This window comes from Orbicella franksi, chromosome 7 (genome assembly GCF_964199315.1).
Source record: "Orbicella franksi chromosome 7, jaOrbFran1.1, whole genome shotgun sequence".
Classification (NCBI taxonomy): domain Eukaryota; kingdom Metazoa; phylum Cnidaria; class Anthozoa; order Scleractinia; family Merulinidae; genus Orbicella; species Orbicella franksi.
In genome coordinates this window covers 21,796,298-21,811,196 of record NC_138151.1, presented here as the reverse complement: position 1 = coordinate 21,811,196, position 14,899 = coordinate 21,796,298, and the positions used below count along the sequence as shown (strand labels likewise).

The 14,899-nt window shown below is 43.8% G+C and overlaps 1 protein-coding gene and 1 long non-coding RNA gene across 2 annotated transcripts in view; one reads left to right on the top strand and one right to left on the bottom strand.

Moving 5' to 3' along the window:
• The window catches only part of LOC145492486 (tyrosine-protein kinase receptor Tie-1-like), a 74,786-nt gene that overhangs the window by 29,794 nt on the left and 30,093 nt on the right, over positions 1-14,899 (bottom strand). The window lies entirely within an intron of this gene.
• The window catches only part of LOC145492574 (uncharacterized), a 47,595-nt gene that overhangs the window by 20,071 nt on the left and 12,625 nt on the right, over positions 1-14,899 (top strand). The window contains exon 2 of the long non-coding RNA XR_014050032.1: positions 9,358-13,889. This is a non-coding gene — a long non-coding RNA (uncharacterized LOC145492574). The remainder of the gene's footprint in view (positions 1-9,357; positions 13,890-14,899) is intronic.

Genomic DNA, 14,899 nt, shown 5'->3' with positions numbered 1-14,899 from the left:
GCCAAGAGGACAGAAGCAGAAAAGTTACAAGAAGGATGGGAAGATTTCGAACCCTGGAGAAAGGGACTGAAATACGACTCTACCTAAGACAAGAAAACGTTGGAAATTGTAAACTTTATTGTTGATGTTGTAATCATTAAATTACACTCTTTGTTGTTTTTCAATAAAGTCTCTTTTGTTTTTCTTCAAGTCTCGCACGCCATGCCATTGTGGTACAGAGTATCCGAGGCATTCGATGTCACAAACAAACGTTCGAACCTTATTTGATCCCGGAACGTCGACGAAGAGATGAATAACAACCTAAACCTAATTCTGGAGGTGAATTCGAACACCAAGAAAGGGGTGTTGAAATAAAACATGCGATACACCTCCATGCGTATATGATCGTACGAAATGACATTGCAGGGAAAAAACACGGTGCCGTGAATGTACATGGGACTTCGGAACTCCGAGGATCGTACAAAGGCCTCCACCTCGCGATAGTACTGGAACCACACCGTGACGGGAAGGGGATAAGGTAAATGATTCCACGATCGCGTCAAGGAATTGTGCGTCTCAAAGGGCTTTCCATTGTCTCTCATATAGGTAAAGGCGTCGTGAATCATTCTGCGATGAGTGTCCACTGTAAAATGAAAAAAAGACAGTGTCAGGTCCATAGTCCATCCTCGTGGTAAAACGAGGGACCACCGGGAAAGGGTAAGAGACACAGCTCTCGAATCTCAATATCCCTTTGTCCCTCCACGCGTCTGAAGTAGAGTCTGAATCTTTGAATTCGGATCAAGTTATACGTATAGTAAGGAGTGTTGTAAATGAACAGACGGTACAGATAACTTCTAATCTCTCGGGTTGGTTCCACGGGGAGACGCATGCAACCGTGAATGTACAGGTCTTGATCCCGATACAGAGTCACGAAATTCCTGATAAAGGTATAATAACGTGTCCAAATGCCAGGGTCGATGGTATACGGCAAATCATTCCACAGGTACGAGCCCTCGTGATGGCAGTGATAAGGTCTACACTCACTGCGATATCGCTCCAACTCTCTAACCATTCTAACTAAATGACCATTCGCACCTGCCGTTAACGGGGGCTCCTCATCGTTATCATCTTCCTCCATTTCCTCGTCGGTTTCCAACACGACCTCAGGCTGAGTATCGTCAAGCACGCGTCGGCAGTTGCCGCAGGTCAGAACCCATCTCTCCATCTCCCGGTAGCATCGCCGATGCATGAACACACCGCAGCAAGGAGTGCGTTGGCATGACGCCAGAGAATCAATGTGAATGTCTCTCTGACAAATAAAACACACTTGTTGAATCGGTGTTTCTTCGGGTATCTGACCCCGAAGGCGACGACTGCGTCTCGGTGGTTCATCGTCATCGTGTGATCGTGCGCGACGCCGACGACGTACTTGTCTCGGTAATCCTTCGGGAGACTGACTTCGAGTTTGGCGGCGACTGACGTGCCCGGATTCAGTCTCCATCACCAAAAACCGAAAAATGCCAAATGCGCATCTCGCTTTATGCTCATCATGCACCAATCAAACGAAAAAAGCCGACATCACGTGTACAGGGCAGACCAGGGGGATAGGGGGTATCCCCCTCCCGGTCGGAGACTGGGTCCGGGTCGAGTGCAACCTGGGATCCAGTTTTACCGTAAGTATAAAAAGATCGGTTCGAACCATTCACGTCACTCTGAGTTTTTTACTTGTATCGAGCACTGAAAAAACCATGGCACAAGAGCTGACCGACGAGGAGATGAACCAACAGATGGATCAACATGAAGAAGCAGTGAGTATAACATGCACCCTATGTAAGAAAGTCATCCTTAGAACCGAAACCTGCGCCCTTACCAAGTGCTGTAATTACTACGTGCACTACGCTTGCTTCGCCAGGGCACTCGATGATCAGATGGTGAACAAGGGGGTGACACAGGAAAAGTTGCACTGCACGATCTGTCACACACCGTGTTATCTAAGTACGATCGTGGCTTCCCTAGACAACTGACCATGGAACTGAGACTTCTCGTCGCCTCCTTTACCCTGGAGTTCTACCTCCGTTTGGACTTGAGATTTTGTTTCGTTGTGTTTTGCTGTTACAAATTCTCACGGCATCTTTGTCACGCCTTGTTCATCACCTTCTTTTCGTAGAGTTACTGGGATTGGTTGCCGCCCGAGATCCAAGCGTACATAATCTCACTTGCGGAGTCGCAACTTGCCCTCGACTGGAACAGGGAAATCGAAAGAGAAATGAGACTCTCCAAATGGTTGGAGAGACCGAGACCCGTCCCATTCAAGCAACTCATGATTGATACCCTACCTCTCATTTCCGATTACAGAGCCACTGGGATCGTCTCCCCACTGAGATACAGACCTATATCGTTCGACTCCGGGAGTCCCAGTCCCTCATCGAGGCGCGAACGTGAATCGTGGAGAGAGCTTTGTAACGAGATACGAACCTTTGCTAAGGTCCAAGCTAGAAAGGGACTAGGGGCACTCCAAGTCAAACTAGAGACATGTAAACTGAAGCTTTGCCCTCAAGCCCTGGTTCCAGGGACACATCAAAAAAAGCATATGATCGTGTTGGGTTTCTACAGAGACGTCCAAAATGTCAAGCGAAAAATATTTTTAGGATACAGTTTTAACGGTGCTTACTACCGCATCGATGACGTTAAGAGACTTTCACTCTTTTAGAGTCACTGGGACCGACTACCTCCTGAACTACAGGACTACATCATGCGTCTAGCCAGGAATCAAATCCTACTCGAGCGTAGAAGAAGAAAAAATTCACGACGTCTTCTCAAGGAAATAGTAGAATACGGCAAACTGAAAGAACAATGGGGCATAGGGCACATTAAGATAGTTCAATGTCGAGAAGGTGATTGCAAATATATGAAAATATACAGATGTTACATTGACATTGACGATAAACCCAAAAAAACGTTTTTATCCGACTCTATAAAAGAGGCCAAGAGATGCGGCCCCATAGAAAAGACTTTCCTCTACCCTGATCGCTCCACTAAGTATGCTCATAATAGGTGGTTAAGAAAGCGTTCCCACTCTCTTACAGAGTCACTGGGATAGGCTACCAGAAGAACTAAAGTGTTACGTGATTGACCTAGCAACCTGGCAGTGCATACGCGATCGAAGGAACAATAAACCATTGAGTCGACTTCACAGAAGAATCTTGGATTATGCCAAACTGAAAAGACAATGGGGCTACGGCCACATACAAATTAAAAGACAGAAATATACATGTAGATCAAATTACGGAGGCAGATCTCATTTCTCAGCTTTCTATGGTTATTATGTCAACAAGCGTAACGAGAAAAGGAGACTATTTAGGATTTAGTTTCATAAACGTGTTGTCTCTTAGAAGGTAAAAAAGCGTTATTGTCAGACACTTTGCTTGGACACCTGGCAGTAAAAAACTGACCCATAAAAAACGTTGTGTTCATTGTCTTCACAGAACAGACGGACCCACGACGAAGCCTTCCCCTTCGACGATGACGATGACTGGATCTTCGATCCGGCTCTCGACCGAGTGATGATCCAAACCGGAGGTGGTGGTACAAGACCCCTCCTAGAATTTGAATTAAGACCCGTAGGCGCTCGACGTAACTGGAGAAACATCCTCAACAAACAACGGTACGAAGCCACGCTCAGACAACACAGAGACGTGACTCCCACGGACAATCTAGGCCAAGAATTGACTCAGGCCCTTCAACGATCCGTCGAGCAACAAATCGCTCAGGATCCTACCCTGACACCCAACTCCACGGTCCATTTCACCATGCAGTCCAGTGCCTTCACACACGCCTTTCAATCCACCACTTTCACCGTGCGAGAATTCGAAGGGAGTGAAAGACTAGACACTTATCTCCAGTCTCTCGCGGCCAAACTCAACTCCAACGAAGAATTCACCCCCGACGACACGTTCACCATGGAAACCACCTTTATACGCACCCCAGGTCCAGGGCGCGGGAACGGAAAACGATACAAACCGAGTTGTGCCGCCGTACGGGGAATCGTCAAACGGTCGCGCGTGACCATCCAAAACAAAGACAATCTCTGCTGCGCCCGCACCATCGTCACCATGAAAGCCCTGGTAGACGCGAACGGGAATACGCGAGACCAAGATTACCACAATCTGAAACAGGGGCGACCCGTCCAAGAGCGATTGGCCAAAGAACTCCACCGTCTGGCCCACGTCCCCGAAGGACCTTGCGGCATTCCCGAACTGCAGCAGTTTCAGGCCGCGTTACCTGGGTACCAACTCAAAGTCCTTTCCATCGATCCACCGCACATGCTCATCTACGCGGGACCCAAACCCTCGGACAAGATCATTCGTCTCATCAAAGAAGACAGTCACTACGACGGATGTAACTCGTTCAGCGGGTTCCTAAGCAAATCCTACTTCTGCGACGAATGCAATCGAGGCTACGATCACGACGACTTTAAAAATCATTCCTGCCACGGTAAATGGTGTCCCGCCTGCAAACAAAAGGATTGCCCCAATTTCATCGAAAAAAAACGACCTCTAGCACGAGGCAAGTTTCCTGCACCCACCTCCATCTGCCGATTGTGCCACAGAAAATTCTTCGGAGCCCAATGCTACAACTACCACTTGCAACGGAGGAGCCTCAACATCCCATCCATCTGCGACACTTACAAAAAGTGTCCTTACTGTTGTCACATCTACGAACCAAAACACAGGACAGGACGAGGAGGTGACCGTCGTACCTCCGATCACAAGTGCGGATGGTGCGAATGCCACATCTGCGAAAAGAAAGTCTTTCTGTTGACACACCAATGTTACATCCAACGCATCCCCGAAGACGAAGACGAGCCCAAAAAGAAACGCGTGTCGCGCGACGAAGTCAAAGGTCGCCCCTTCGAAGAACCCGAACCCGGTGATCCAGACACGCGAGTCCTGGTGGACTGAGATCCTCCCCTTCAAGTATACTGCGACTACGAAGCCATCACCGACGCCGAAGGGAATCAGACACCCATTCTACTCTGCCTGGAAGACGATGAAGAGGATCAATTCTGCTCCTTCTACGATCCCAACTGCACCGCCGACATGTTCGACCACCTCGAATCCCTCGCCGTCGACGTGGACAGAGACGATCGGAACGTCATCGTCCTCTTTCACAATCTCAAAGGCTACGACAGGATGTTCATCTTACAACACTGTTACGCCACGCATCGAGAAGTCACAGACCAAATCACCGTAGGCACCAAGATACTGTCCCTAAAATCCGACAGACTGACTTTCAAAGATTCCCTATGCTTTCTCCCGTTCCCGCTGGCCAACTTTCCCGCCACCTTCGGAATCCACGAACTGTGCAAAGGATTCTTCCCGCACAAATTCAACACCCTAGACAATCAGGAGTACGAAGGACCCATGCCGCCGCGAGACATGTACGATCCCGACGGTATGTCCGCCAAAAAGAAAGCCGAATTCGAACACTGGTACCAAGAGAAAGTCAATGATAACTACCATTTCGTCTTACGCCAAGAAATGGAAGCCTACTGCGAGTCGGACGTCAAACTCCTCAAAGCAGGCTGTCAAAAGTTCCGGCAAGAATTCAAACAAAAAGCGGACTTTGACCCCATGGAGAAATGCGTCACCATCGCCTCCGCCTGCAACTGATTCTGGCACAAGAAACTCGTCCCGCTCAACACCATCGCCTCCAGACCCCCTCGAGGATGGCACGGCGCACGATCCAATCAGTCCGTCAAAGCCCTGAAATGGCTAGCCTGGCAAGAACACCTGTTACAACACCCCGACCAAGGCGATCGTATCCGTACCGTGCAAAACGGAGGCGAAGTCCGACTAGCCAATCATCTCGTGGACGGATACGATCCAACCACTCGAACCGTCTACGAATTCCACGGATGTCTATGGCACGGATGTCCTCGCTGTTTCCCGATCAAACGCGACCGATATCCCATCTGTCACAACGATCGCACCCTACGCGAAGTCTACGAATCCACACTACGCAAACACGACCTTCTCAGTCGCCAAGGCTACCAGCTCTGCGTCAAGTGGGAATGCGACTGGGACATGGAGGTCAAAACCGACCCTGATCTCCGCCAGTTTCTAGACACGTTCGAAATCGTCGAACCGCTCCAACCCAGAGAAGCCTTCTTCGGAGGGTGCACGAACGCCATCAAACTGCATCACGTGACCGACGTGGCCCAAGGAGAACAAACCAAGTACGTCGACGTGACGTCGCTCTACCCCTGGGCCAACAAGGAAGGCGAATACCCAGTAGGACACCCGCAAGTCATTGTCAACCCACAAGATCAAGACATACACCACTACTTCGGCATGGCCAAAGTAGACATACTACCACCTCACGAACTTTACCATCCCGTTATACCCTTTCGACATGGGGGTAAACTCACCTTCCCACTCTGCCGATCGTGTGTGGAACACGAAATGACCAAACCCCTCCTAGAGAAATCGCCTTGCTGCCCTCACACGGCCGAGCAACGCACGCTACGAGGGACCTGGTGCACACCCGAAATCCAGAAAGCTGTTGCCATGGGATACACGCTCAACAAAATACACGAAGTCCACCATTTCCCACCAGAACAACGCCGTAAAGGACTCTTCGCCAGTTACGTGAACACCTGGCTAAAAATTAGACAGGAATCCGCTGGCTACCCGAACTGGTGTCACACCCCCGAAGACAAGGCACGGTACGTGCAACAATACCAACAGAAAGAAGGCATCGCTCTCGATCCGACCATGATCCAGAAAAACCCCGGACGCAAAGCCACCGCCAAACTCATGCTCAACTCCTTCTGGGGCAAGTTCGGCGAAAACCTACACAAACCCACCACCCAAGTCGTCTACAATGCCGCGCAACTCTTCGAACTCGTTTCCAATCCCCCCAACGACATACGACAAGTCAGAATCGCCAACGACGAAGCCCTAGAAGTCGTCCACACCGAACTCAAAGCCAATCAACCCGACAACGGACGAGTCAACATCTTCGTCGCCGCTTTCACCACCTGCTGGGCACGTCTCAAATTATACAGCTACCTGGAAGTGTTAAAACAACAAGTTCTCTACTTTGACACCGACTCCGTCATCTACTCGCAAACCAGGTCAAGCCGATGTCCCGCTAGGCGATTACCTGGGAGAGATGACCAACGAACTCGACGACGGCGATTTCATCGTCAATTTCACTGCCGCTGGACCCAAAAATTACGGTTACAGAACCCACCAAGGTAAAGTCTGCTGCAAAGTCCGAGGCTTCTCACTCAATGTACGAGGATCCCGCCAACTCAATTATGACGTCATGAGACAAAATCTACTCGACGAACTCACACAACCTCTCGATCGACGACGCAACATCAATGTCGTCAACCCCAACTTCTTCTGGAGAAACCCAGCCACCAAACATCTCAAAGTCATCACACGGACTAAACGCTACAGACTCGTCTTCGACAAACGCGTCGTTGACACGAACACTTTCATGTCGTTTCCATACGGATACACACAAATGTAATTTTTACTTCCTGTCATCAATAAAAATCAATTTTGAAACTCACTTCCGGTCTATCTCCTTATTTGGGCATGCACGTGACCTGTGACGTCACGGGCGCCATGTTTTACCTACCTCGGCGCCATCTTGGATCTTTACAATTTAAGAGAATGTATGGGAAAACCCTGGTCACATGGTATAATCCCTGGCTCCTGATTGGTTACGGCCCAAACAAGTGTATATTACTACTGATAATTTAACAACAAACATGGGTGTTTGTTCAGAAGTCTTATTATGTTAAAATGTTTATAGTCATGATAATAAGCAAAAAAAAGGATAATCAATATGATATAAATGATCAATATGGCAATTTTTCCTTTTCGCATTTCCAGTTGTGGCTGGTACCCTGGATTTGTATGGTAATGAAGGGGATTTCTTCTTGATGCTCCTCCGTCCCTACCTGACAAGCATCATCACATCAACTTGCTGCCTAAATACTTGCCCATTGCAAGTACACACAGTCCAATCTTTGTCAGTAATACTGCCACAACCCTCCCAGCACATCAATAACAATGCATTTCTGGATGCCCTTTATGACTGGCTGCAACCACCAGATTCTAACTGTGGAAGGAAATTTGGAAGCCAGCCTTCAGAAGGAACCCCCTTCAGCGAGGATGTCACAATAGATGAAAATGGCAATGCAAACATGTCATGGCATTGTGCGGGTGTGAGGGTGAGCAGCTCTCGTTCAATGTTGAATTAAAAATCATTTGTGTTTTCTGTTGACCTACTGAGCAGAGGAGGTTATCTTAAACTGTCAAATACACCACTTTCAGTTGCAGTATTTGGGAAAAGTTTTAAACTGTATGGAGTAACACTTTGGAATGGTGGCCACTATATCTGTATTGTTTATTTTGAGAATAACTGGTACATGTATGATGGGCTGCAAGAATCTACAAGGAAGGGCTCTGGAATCCAGGTTTCTCCAGCTATGTTTCATGAGCCACTGGGATTTTCATTAAGCTTTTTAGTATATTGTAGTTAGGTAAATGGAAAAATATAATCCCAAATGTTCCTTTTCATGAACTCAAACCATAATGAAATATCAAGCTATTTCATGATGACTGTACATAAGAAAAAAAACTTAGAATTCCCCATGAGCTTACAGTATTTCTTTTTGGGTCTACTGTAAATTAGGTAAAAAAGCATGTGTACTAATACTACCAACTCGCTATGTTTGTTTAGTTTTGAAATCTTTAACTGCAATACTTGTGCATTATCAGCAGAAGAGTAATGTAACGATTTTTCTAACTAAAGGAAAGATAAGTGCTATAGACTAAGAACTTTGTTCTTAAAACTCTTTGAGTGCCAAGAATGACCAACATACAAGTTCTTCTCATAGTATGATACTTAATCCAAAGAGATGCTGATGAGAATTTATAAAATGATTACCCATTACGGCTAATACCATAAAAAATGTATGTACATCAGTAAGGAGAATTTATATGTGGATATTTGGGCTTTAATGGTTAAAATGTATGAGGATTGCTGTTAACACATATTTTTGCTTGGTTCCTGGGCTGCCATTCATATTTTAGCATCTATTTTCAATTTGATAATTGTTCAGTGGCAGCATGTTGATGTTCTGTTGGTGGGGATAGGGCTTGGTGAGGAACACTGTTTGATGAAAAGGGTAAATGGTGATTGTAAATTTTGTTATTCTTAATTTCCTCTAAATGAAATTCAGGTTAAAATGAAATTCCTGTCTCTTAACCCTAATTATTCATGGATAATGAATAATTAGGTCTGTGCGGGGGGTCTCATGGGATCTCATGTGACAAAATCTATTTTTAGTAATAGTGCAAGACGCTATTTGTTTGTGCTTTGAAGTAGTCACGCAAGTCACACAATCAGAGGGTTTACGCTATCCACGGCTAATTTTAGAACGGTTGTGTTTTTTCCCCTAGCACTTGACTTAAATGTTGCAAGTTCTGGCAAGTTCTTGTTTACCTCAGCAAATATTTAATTTTTCCTGAAATCTTTTAACTTGCTGCGATGAAACAGGCAAAGAATTCGCTTCATTTGCCGAAACCCACAAGAAATACTTGCAAAGTTGCAAATAAATTAATGACCATCGCTTCTGCGAAATAAACATGCAAAGTAAACAAGGTTTTATTTGTCACATAGCGAAAATGAAAGCTGCAACGTCAGCGCATTCCATGGCTGATGTAATACCTTTTTTAGCATTTTTAGCGTATTTACTATTTCCCTTTGAATCCAACACTTTGATAAAACTAAAAGAAAACATATTTTACACGCAAATAATGAAGAAAATATCCATAACATTGTCCTTGTATTAATGTTTCAACAGCTTTTGGCGAATAAACATCACAGGTTGCGTGATTCAAAATTTGGCCAAGAGGAAGTTTGGGTCTGGTCACCGACCAAAAAAAATAATAATAAATAATAAAACCGTGGTTAATGATTCTTTGTAATATATCCTTGAATCTCCAAAACCCAAATAGATTTGAGACTTGTCATATTGTGAGATGGCGATCAACCTAAACAATGGCTCACCTCTCAAGAAACACTTTCTTGCTGTTCATGCATGCTCACAGGCCAGTTCAGAATCTTAAGAACGAACTAAAGTACTGATAGGTCCTTTCACACCCTATCAAACTGGGGAAAAAGCACAATGTTTGCGAAAAAATGGCACCTTCTTGAGGAATCCAATATGGCAGACGGAGCTCTAAAGAGCGTGATAAATGTATGCATGCATAAATTTGCATGCACAAATGTGACACCAAAACAGAGAAACAGAGCCCATTTTATAACTCATGAGCCATACTGCGCATGAGTAACAAGAATAATCTTCTGACAAGAGACTCAACATTTCTTCACTGCAAGACGTGCTTTGGCTTGTTGGAGACCTCAAAAAAAGTATGACTTTTAGGGTTAATGTAATTGTTGCTATAGATGTATGTTTGTTTAGTCATGTTTATATTTTTTGCCCCTATTTTGGTGTACAGTTTATCTGTGGGAAAATCTATCATGTATGAAACCCAACTAATTCATTTAAGTTTCAGTAGAGCTTTCAATGTCTAACATAACTATTTCATCCCTAAGCATATGAGGCTTGGGCAACAATGAAAAAGAAGAGAAATTTTTCAGTGGCTAAGAAAAAGTTTTCTATTTGCACGCTGCTGCAACAGGTTTATTGTACTGAAAGGTCCTTTGAGACTTGGGTTGCTGAATGAGGCTATGGCTTTTTTCAGTGGCATTGCAAGTAACAAAGCAGGTGTCGCTATCCTGTTAAATAAAAACTTTACCTTTAAGGTTTTGAGGCAAATATGTGATAAGGAAGGAAGGTGTATTATTATTGATTTAGAAGTCGGTGAGCTAATCTTAACAATCTGTTATATTTATGCTCCTAACAAAGACGACCCCATTTTCTTCCAAAGTGCACATGAACAAATGATAATGTTTAGGTGTGAGCAAATTCTTCTTGGGGGAGATTTTAATCTTGTTAGGGATGTCACGAAGGACAAAAAGGCGGGAAATCAACAACGCACCGAAACTCCTTGAAAGTGATTCAAAATATTTGGGATAATCTTGATCTGACCAATATATGGCGGGACTTATACCCAGAGGGGAGAAGATACACATGAACACAAAACAAGCCTGAAATACATTGTCGATTGGATTTTTTCCTTGTAAATGTAAGTCTCGCCGGAAGAATTTTGAAAGCGGACATCCCTCCCAGCTATAAAACAGACCATTCTTTGTGCAACATCGCTATTAATTACCAGATCCATCCCAGAGGACCAGACCTTTGGAAATTAAACTCATCACTTTTGGGGAAAATGGACTACATAAACAATATTAAATCTACAATTCTTGAAACAGTCAATCAGTATGAAAGTGATGAAACAGTAGACAAAGTGTTGTTATGGGAAATGATTAAGCTTCACATTAGAAACACTTCAATCAAATAGTCACAGGTGAAAACAAAGAAAAGACCAAGGAAGCTGATATTGAAAATGATATAGCCGCTCTTGAAAGGCAACTTGAGAGCTGTATAAACGACGACAAAGAAGTTTGTGCTGAACAATTGAGGGTGAAGAAAAGGGAATTAGAGAACATTAAATAGAAAACAAAAGGAGCCATAATCAGATCCAAAGCGAGGAGAAGGACCAATAGGAAAGCTACAACTTCAATCCTAACCACAGACTATCCTGGTATAAAAAGATCACCAAACAACTATTAGAGCAGGAACGGAATTGAGAAACTTCTCTACCTTTCCCTGAGTAACATTGAATTGACAGTTGTCTTGCCTCAGACAGCAGCTGAAGAGATTCGTGAAGAATCGAAACAGAGTGGTCCTGCTGAAGCAACTATGATGTCAGACAACAAATTACTGCTATATCTCGGACCAAGTGCATCTGGTGACGAGGATGTTGATTACACAGCCCCAAAAACACCTTCTTACTGTCCTCCAACGGACACTGAAGAACACATGGCAGAGGACAAACAAAATGATGCTTATGGAAAAGCATCTATACTAAACCTCCGATTATCTCATATAAGAGAGGCAAATCTCTAAAAGATATGCTCGTTAGAGCGAAAATTTAATTGAAGGCTAAAATGCATCGCTATCACAATTCATGAGGGGAGTCTGTGTAGGCCTGTCATATCTTTTGCTTCAACAGTGAAATTTTCCATTCAGCGTCCCATCCCTGCGTGAAACCACTCAAATGTACATAATTTGTACACATGTACAAAACAAGAGTATAGTACGCAAATTACAGTGCTTAAAAACACCCGAGGCCTTGTCCTCAACTGAGTATAATACACAACACAGCATAAAAGTATATTATAGTACTCTTGGGCGATCTCACTTCCATTTGGGAAGCCTTACAAAGAAACACTCTCTAACTTCTCAATCGACCGGATCCAAAATCCCTTACACCTCATTGGCCCTCTTGCTTCAGGGAGGACCAGTTGGAAAGCTACAACTTTGATCCTAATCACAGACTATCCTGGTGTAAAAAGATCACCAAACAACTATTCGAGCAGGAACGGAATTGAGAAACTTCTCTACCTTTCCCTGAGTGACATTGAATTTAAAGTTGTCACACCTCAAACAGCAGCTGAAGAGATTTGTGAAGAATCAAAACCAAGCAGTCCTGCTGAAGCAACTATGATGTCAGACAACGAATTACTGCTATATCTCGGACCAAGTACATCTGGTGACAAGGATGTCGATTACACAGCCACAAAAACACCTTCTTACTGTCCTCCAACGAACACCGAAGAACACATGGAGGAGGACAAACAAAGTGATGCTTACGAAAAAGCATCTATACTAAACCTCTGATTATATCATATAAGAGAGGCAAATCTCTAAAAGATACGCTCATTAGAGCAAAAATTTAATTGAAGGCTGAAATGCATTGCTATTGCAATTCACAAGGGGAGTCCGTGTAGGCCTGTCATATCTTTTGTTTTCAACAGTATGATGGAATAACTCATTAGTCTGAATTGTTAATGGGCCTTTTTTCTACAAGCACTGGGCCGCAGCTGGTGTAAAAAATATCAAAGATCTTGTTAACGATGATTTTACAGTCATAACTTAGAGTCTTTAGAGAGAAATATGGCTTATCTGCCTCTTTCCCTGGATTTTACGGAGTGACCTCAGTCATAAGGAACGCTATGAAGTCTTTCAAATTGAAGACGCAAGATGAAAAAGATCAGGGGTTTTCGACACAAAAACTGATTGCAGCAACCAAGCCCATTAACTTAGCATATAAAATTCTTATTAAAAAAATTCTACTAGCCCCCAAAAGAGTCAAGAAAAATGGGTAAAGGACTGTGGCCTTGAAGTGGTGGAGGATTTGAGCTGGAGGTCGATTTATTTACTACCAAGGTTGTGTACGCTTAATACTAAGATAAGGAACTTCCGGTTCAAATTTCTCCACAGACATATGTCTACAAATTCCTTTCTTTCCATCTATCCTTTTGGGGAGGGGTTAATTGTTTTTTTCATTTCAATCCATTTGATACCAGCCTCACACGTTTTGGATAGCTCTGAATGTTTAGGTTTTAAAGGACAGAAAGATGATATTTTAGTAAGCCACTGTTTGCTCCTCACAAGGTATTATATTGCTGTAAATTTCAGAACATCTCTCCATCTATCAGAGAATATGCACAACAGCTGAAATATAACTTAGAAATTGAAAAACAAATATATATCGTGACCAATTCTCAGAATAAATTTCAGCAGACATGGCACAAAATACCTCATGCACTATAATTGCTAGATAGTCTGCAGGCAGGCTCCAAATGTGAGCCTGCTCCAGGCTATATTTTACTCTCCTTATCCTGATCTTAAAGTGCACCTAACCCCAAAAATTTTTTTCGCTAAAACGAATCTCCTTGTTATTTGAAATAGTTCTGCGAAAAAATTTTTGGATTCCGTTAAATCCTCGATTTTCTGTGCCCCGACGAAATCTCGAAAGTAGCTCCAAAACACCGCCATTTTGTTTCACGACCGAGTTTGAGGAGAATGGGTCTAGCGGCTCTTGTGACGTCTACCCAGGAAGGTTGGATATCTCACGTCCTCTCATTTCCTTCAGGACGGTGCAATACACATTCGAAAAGTGCGCAGAAACGCCTTCCAGAGGTGCTATCGGCTGTTGCAGCAATATTCCAGATTTAAAGAAAGATATACTGTACAATTAACTGACGATGATCGGCTAATGGTGCAACAAAGACGTAAACGATGGTTGATTTTGTCGAACCGAAACAAGCGAACTGAATCTGTGAGAACCATTGAAGAACTCTCACTGGAATTTGTTCCGCAGACTTTCGAACGCTATTTTCATAAATTTTCTGCTTAAAGCTAACCAGCAATTTGTAGAAATACTACCTACAACCTATATCTTCCAATCCCGCAGTATTTGTAACATACAAAGTTGTGTGATCCAATCATGATCAAGAAGCGTTATACTGATATGTAAATAGATCGCAACTGTACGCCGCTAACCAACACTTATTTCTCTTTCGATTTAGATAAAAGTCGAAGATTAATCCTTTAGAATTACATGATAACAAAATTGTTAGACTCACAGAGTTTTTCAAAGGTTTGGAAATCAGCAGTGCGACAAAGATTCTGTGATATAGCGTCGAAAATATGACCGCGTAACATGTGCGGACCGCTTAGGGAACACATCCTTTTTGCTTATCCGACGAATTTCGCTGCAAACTTTGAGAACAATTTACATTGGTTATTTGGAGTTACGACTTAAAACGTGTGACAATGTGAAATTGGTAATTGTATGAAATGTTTCCTTCCACCTTGCTTCCCGCAGCTTCAAAAATACAGGTCCAAACAATACGATTT